Source organism: Octopus bimaculoides, chromosome 5 (assembly GCF_046866305.1).
Source record: "Octopus bimaculoides isolate indiv1 chromosome 5, ASM4686630v1, whole genome shotgun sequence".
NCBI lineage: Eukaryota > Metazoa > Mollusca > Cephalopoda > Octopoda > Octopodidae > Octopus > Octopus bimaculoides.
Window position 1 is genome coordinate 73089933 of NC_142932.1, and position 6096 is coordinate 73096028.

Genomic DNA, 6096 nt, shown 5'->3' on the forward strand with positions numbered 1-6096 from the left:
ATTCTGTTAAATCTTATGGAACACACACATACATATATACAAATGTGTGACTATATTTTTGAATAGATTTAACTGCAGATCGATTTGATTATTAATAGAATTATTAATTGAATTGGTTTTAGTTGTTATCTATTTGAAAATACAGCCACGAAACGTGCATAGTCATTTTATACCATTTACTAGTTATTCTTTTTGTATTTTGTTGATTTTTTGAATAAGGTTCTTGTGATATATTTGTTTTCTGGAGAGTGTGAGTTTAATTCTTCTTTGTTTTGGTTGTTGTGGTTTTTCTTTAAATTATATACATACATATATATATATATATATATATACATGTATGTATGTATGTATATGTGTGTGTGGAGGGGGTGTAAAAATTAACACTTCCTTCCCCAAGCTTAGATGCGAAACCAAATCTAAGAATTCTCGGCCGTCCAAACCACCACGATCAACAGGCGCGAAAACAGGTTTTCTTTGTCCTGTCAAAAAGTGATTGATCATCTCCCTTTGACCTATGACCTCAGCCATGTCAGGCAAAGTTCAAATGGACAGGAGATGACTTATTTAGGTACAAAACATACAAATCTACACCTATACATATGTAGTAACGCCGTGCGCATGCGTGGAATTAAACAGCCAAGCGTTCCCGCTTAATTCTACCTCTTTTACGGTCGGCCGACCATGAGCATGGACGTGATAAGCTGTCTCTCTACATCTTTCGGACTTACACTCGACAGCTCGCTTGTAACTACATACCCACGTCCCAACAACTATGCTCACACACAATCAGAAGTTGTAACAACAAGAACTAAAGATGTATATATTTACCACCTGAATGAATGTTGTTTAAGTTGATAGTCTGGAGTTCAGTGTTCCGTTATATTCTTTAATTTTATAGTAGGAAAGTCAGGTATACATCTAAAGATGTATAACCCACTTTCCACTAAACATACATACATACTAAAATAGCTTGTTGATGTTGCTGAAATTCCAATGAAGGAACCTTGAACCTGTGTCAGAAACCAACTCATTCTCTATTGGCAAGAAATCTTGAAATAAAACTGTATAATGACATACACAGATGCATATATATCACTATTGTGATTTAATGTTTCTGTTTCCATGCTGGCATAGGTTGGATAGTTCAACAGGAATTGATGAGCTCTTCCAAGTTCCAGTGTTTGCTTTGGCATGGTTTCTACAAGTGGATGCTCTTCCTAACACCAACCGCTTTACAGAATGCACTGAGTTTATTTTACATGACACCAGCACTAGTGAGGCCACCACGTAACTTGCAAGTCAAGACCCCTCAATTCAATTGAGTATAGTATTGAAGGACAGGAAAGTATGGTAGACAGATAGGAACAAGTGTCTTGCTGAAAAGGTGAATATATATATATATATATATATATATATAGAGAGAGAGAGAGAGAGAGAGAGAGAGAGAGAGTACCCTCAAGGTACAAAGTGAATGTGAGAGGGAGGAGAATAAGGATAGAAGAACAGACGGGATGGGTCTGTGAGTAGATAATTTCAAAAGAGTGTGAAAAGTGCGTGACTGATGATCAGAGATGGGGATGGAGGTGAAGACAGTGAATATCAGTTTGGGGAGGGGAGAAAATAAGAGTGGATAAGGGAGGAGGAGAAGGAAGAGGTGATAGGGGACAGTAAAAGGGATAAATGTAGGCAGATAAATGGTATCGATCACCTGACTGATTGGGGGATGAGTGTTAGAAGACGAGTCGTTTCAATAAAGTAGTTTCTACTTAAGACAACCAATAGTCAAGAGGGTGGATTAAGCTTATTAATTAATTATTCGAGGATCTTTCACTTTTTAAAACAAATTATTTTATTACTGTTTCACTCAACCTCTCAGGGGCTGGTGAGATGATGTTACCCTCGACAGCTGACAATTTGACAAAATTGTTCACAACAGTTGTACCATTCCAGGAAAACTTCTCAGCACTTTGAGAGAATTTTCAATTTGTAGTGCCAATCTCACAAGAAAGAAATCCAGATTTCAAAGGTTTGGGGACTTTAGAATTTCAAATAAAGGATTACTTAAAGAAGTCCAGAAAAAAAAAAGCCAATTAGAATTTTTACAGTATTAATAAGCATACAATAAGTTAGTTAGTAATTAATTGATTTAATTCAGGATATTGTTTTTAATTAGTTTATTGAAATTAATGGGAATTAAAAATTTTTAATGTGAAGCCCTAGATAATAAATAACACTTTTCTGTTATTGTTTATCCCTAGTAAAACTATTGTCATTAAAAACATCCCAACTATGATCCTTTTGTTTTTGTATATCTAAGAGTACCTTCACAAAGTCATCATCATTATCATCTAACGACTGTTTTCCATGCTGCACCAAGTCAGAAGTTGGCAAGACCATGAGCTGTACCAAGTTCCATAGTCTGTTCTGACATGGTTTCTACAGTTGGATGCCCTTCCTAACACCAACCACTTAACAGATTGTATTGGGTGCTTTTTAAAGGGAACTAGCACCAGTGCTTTTTACATGGCACCAGAATGGATGTTTTTTACGCAGCACCAGCACCAATGCTTTTTATGTGGTACCAGTACCAGTACTTTTTACATGGCACTAGCACCAGGGCTTTTTGTGTGGCGCCAGCACTGACAGGGTCACCAAGTACCTTGCAAGATAAAAAACCCTCAAATGGGAGTGGGAAGTAGTATTGAGGGGGTGTGACTTTGTGCCAGTTGAGAGGTTAAGCATACAAAGGGAAAGAGATAAGTGCCTTACTGTAGAGTAGATACATGGGTATCCCAGTTGGAAGAGAGTAAGATAAAGAGGATGATTGTAAGAGAGATGATGGTGAAGATGTGTTGGGATATGTCCTCATGGGACATTGGAGGGGAGTGAGAATAGGTGAAGTGATTCTCCTTCAACTCCATATTCCTTGGCCTACAGGCATCCCACTCACTTGAGACATCCTTGCCACATTCACCTGTCTTCCAACAAATTTACAGTGAAGACAGCCCATTCATCTCAACCCTTACCTTCTTTTTTAGATGGAATTTTAAAATGTCAATCAGACCTTGGCTGAAGAGCAAAGTGTCTATCTTCAGTCCTTTCAGTCTCGTCCACTACCAACATCTTTTTGCCAGAATCACTAGATAAAGGAAAACTGCCTATCCTTTCCATTCAATGGCAGTGGGGCAATCTTCACAGCGGAGCTGGCTTATAGCCAAATCTGTCCTACACATGATAGCAGCTGTTCAACATAATTCCACAAGTAATGCTTGAATTCTGTACAAGCATGTGCAGGAAGGTTTCATTATTTGGTGTGCACCTCAGGCAGGTGTGACTGACAGGACTACCGTACCTGTAAAGTTTATTCCGAATCAGCAATGCCTCTTGGTAGCAATGCCAGGACAAGGCAGGGATTTCTGGAAATTATCTATGGGCCCTGACTCAAAAGTTCTCCAGAAAAGATCAGTCAGTTGATTTTCATCACCACCCAAAGTTTCCTTGAGAACATCGTCACTGTTGCCCATCACTAATCCTCTATAGATATGCCATGTTGGAAAATACAACTGCGTTGTCTGACTGGCAGAGGATTGAAAATGTTCAATAGCATTCAAGGTGCCAGGCATCTACCTCAGTCTATGCTTAATCCAGGACTGTAACTCTGTCAGGGAGACCTGTTTTGGAAAAGTCTGTCGACCACACTGGCTCAATGTCAAGGAAATTCTGGAGATGTAGCCTCAGTGCATGTCTGTGCATCATTAACCATGGCATGCTCAGTCTTCCATGCAACAAATGTTGATAGTAAACGAACTGTCTGACCAGTCGGATGCATCCCCTCCATAAAAAGTGAAAGACCAAGTGCTCCAATTAAGTCCACTATAAAGTGGGACAAGGCATGAGTTAGGCAGTAGTAGATGATGGATGCCATGTAGGCATTCTCTACCACTGTTCAACCCTTCAGGAAATAATAACAACCACTGGGAAAATATTTAAAAATACCTCAAATATGGAAAATGAAGCAAAATATTTTTCAAAGGCAAACAATAAATTCTGTTTTCTCACATTCACATATCATTACTACAAATGTGTCTGTATGATTTAACGATCATTTATAGAATTTATTCAGAAGTTATACAACATTTTTAGGAAAATTTAACTCCTAAAAATGTTACATCACTTTTCAAAAAGTTTGACACCAGCTAACATGATAATTGCATTAAAAAGGCTAAATAATATTTTCAAAAAAATTATCACGGCATCAAAAAAAAAAATCCTACGAATTTTTGAAATCATACAAACAGTTTTTTAAATTTAATTACCGATTGTTTAAAGTAATCTCAGTCGTATATAACAATGTAGTAAGTAAAGCAGTAGTATATAACAATGTAGTTAGTAAAACAATTACGTTGCGCAAAATAAAGTTTCGTTTATAATATTACAATCCAGTTTTTAGTTGTACCCTCCCGCCATATCTCTTATTTGGCGCCAAATGCAAGATCATTAGTTACAATAACAAACATGGTTCTTCAGAACTCTGGTAAATTTAAAGCAGATACAGATGGCGAAGCTGTAGTGTAAGTAAATATACGTATATTTATTTATTAATTCATTCGTTTATTGCGTTATTTCTTCTAATTCTCTTTTGTCAGTAAAAAAGTTCGATTAGAAAGTTATTTTTCTAAAATGTTACTTGTTACTTTTTATATTGAAAATTGTCAGCGAAAATTAATTCATAAAGTCTTAACTGATTAATATATTTTATAATCATAGGACTTAGCTTTATGTAGGAATAAATTGACATAGCAGTTTGTGTTTCTAACTGTTTTGTATATAAATTATCGTATAAATTATATATCCTTTGTATTTTGTTGAATGACAATATTGGGACTCGTTCGTCCTCTGTAAATACTTTTATTTTTTAATTATACATGTCGTATGCGTTGTATATGAATATCTTTTGTGGTCACCTTGGTCAAATGCTTATGCTTAATCGTTTCACTTGGCACTTGGTTTGTCCTGTATGTAAATAAACTTTTTTTAGCTGAAGATATCGGTGTGTTTATCACTTGATCTCAAGCATTTTGGCTGATCATAAAACTTTCATTTGTTATATCATATACCGATTCTTGTTCAATTATTTCATTTGTTATTTATTAATATGTAATGAAAAATTTAATCAGTTAAGAAGGTGCCTATCATCACAATTTTACAAGAAGATTTTTGCTTCAAATTTTTAATGTGATCAACCTGTAGATATCATATACTCTCTGAAACACGCACTCAGACGTTTTTAATAACGCATTTTTTTATGTATGGACAGACTACTGTTGAATTTTGCAAACAGCTTTTGACTCTATCTTTTTCATAGACTCCAAAATAATTGTTATACTATTTAACGCTACAGAATCAACGATTAGGCCTGGTTAAAAAGCAGAGGGTTATTAATAAACCGCCATTAATATCGGTGGCGTATATGAGGAATGGACACGTTGAACATGAAAGTATATACAACAATACTTTCATTATTGACATTTCTCCAACAAATATATAGAAGCAAGCGTTACTTGGGAAATGGTGTTTATCCCCAGGTCAGCTCTTATCTTGCAGACCCGTTATGATCAAAGTGTTTCAGGAATGACCATCCCACAGCTGTCCGTATGCTACATTAGACACTCCGTTTTAGGATAGATTTTTTTTTGTTTTTGAAACCCACTTCTATTTTTTTTTAATACCCTTTTTTAAGTCCCTGTTTTTCTAGCTTTTGAGCATCACATATTCATATTCATATTCTGGAAGCAAAAATTTATATATATATATATATATATATATATATATATATATATATATATATATATATATATATATATATATATAAAGTTACAGATTCTGAATATCTGATATTGAAGACAACAACAATCTAAACACATGTATAGACAGCCTGCTTAGCCAACAGAGAAGCGCATTGTGGCCAGCAGTGTATGACAACATCCAACAGTCTGATCGCTCTCTCAAAGTGTAATATCAATTGAATGTCAAAAAACAACAGGGGATCTATTTCAAAACGGGGGCACCAGTATTTTCTTAACGAAACACTGTGAA

General features: G+C 35.5%; 1 protein-coding gene across 2 annotated transcripts in view; it reads left to right on the plus strand.

The window, feature by feature from the left end:
• Positions 1 to 4462: 4462 nt before the first annotated feature.
• Positions 4463 to 6096, plus strand: part of LOC106884300 (DNA polymerase epsilon catalytic subunit A) — a 126685-nt gene continuing 125051 nt past the window's right edge. Inside the window, exon 1 of one of the 2 annotated variants that reach the window (XM_089352401.1) lies at positions 4463 to 4585. The gene's annotated coding sequence lies outside the window, so the exon portion shown is untranslated. Of the gene's footprint in view, positions 4654 to 6096 lie in introns of both variants that reach the window. The other variant, XM_089352402.1, reaches the window with a different exon arrangement.